The following is an 865-nucleotide window of genomic DNA, read 5'->3' as shown; positions in this document are numbered from 1 at the left end:
GGAGTCGGCAATGGGTCGGGGTGTGGGTGGAGTTCAAGCTTTTTTTTTTTTTTTCTTTTTTTCCTTTTTTTTCCTGGCATTGGGAGAACCTCTTGCTGCCCGTACCAGCCCGGGAGCCTGTCGCGGCACTCGGGCACAGATCCGACCTAGCTAGGTGCAGTGGCAGCCCCGCCGGCCTCTGCCAGGGAGGACCTGAAGCCCCACGGGACGCGTGCTGGGTGCAGTGATGGTGATTTTAGGGTTCTCGATGCTGAAGGATCATACGCCCGTTGCCTGGAGACTGCCTCCTTTTTTTTTTTTTTTTTTTTTTCTTGTTTTTTTTTTTTTTTTTTGTTTAAATGGTGGCTGCAGAGCTCTGTTGCATGAGAAGCTGTAAAAGAATAACTGAGGGATCTCTTCTCCATCAAGCTCAAGCTAGCTTCAGACTGGCCTTTCCATGCCTGAACATCAGATGTTTAGAAGACGTTCTGGGGACACATGGGCAAAATGACTGCAGGTGCTAGGGGACCAGGATGGATTTCTTGCTTTTTTTTTTTAGTTATGTTTAAAGGAGAAAAAAAAAATGGTGAAAATGTTATTTATTGGCAGAAATTATTTAATATAATTTCTTTTTTTTTTTGTGAACAAGGAATGAATTTGTTAGAACTGTCTTAATGTAAATTGGAAGTCATCTTTAAGGAGAAAAAAAAAAAAAAAGTTAAAAATTGACACAGTCACTTGGCTCTGCTGTGGTTTATTTTGGGGTGCACTGGGGTGCGTGGTTCCTGGGATGGAGGGCACAGCAAGGAGCCCCACGGGTTTCGGGAAGAAAGGGAGAAAGGTTTTAAGGTCTGTTTTATGGCTGCTGCCTTGCTCAGGGCCCCTC

Source organism: Fulmarus glacialis, unplaced genomic scaffold (genome assembly GCF_000690835.1).
Source record: "Fulmarus glacialis isolate BGI_N327 unplaced genomic scaffold, ASM69083v1 scaffold14997, whole genome shotgun sequence".
NCBI classification, from domain to species: Eukaryota; Metazoa; Chordata; class Aves; order Procellariiformes; family Procellariidae; genus Fulmarus; species Fulmarus glacialis.
Note: the sequence above shows the minus strand (reverse complement) of the source record.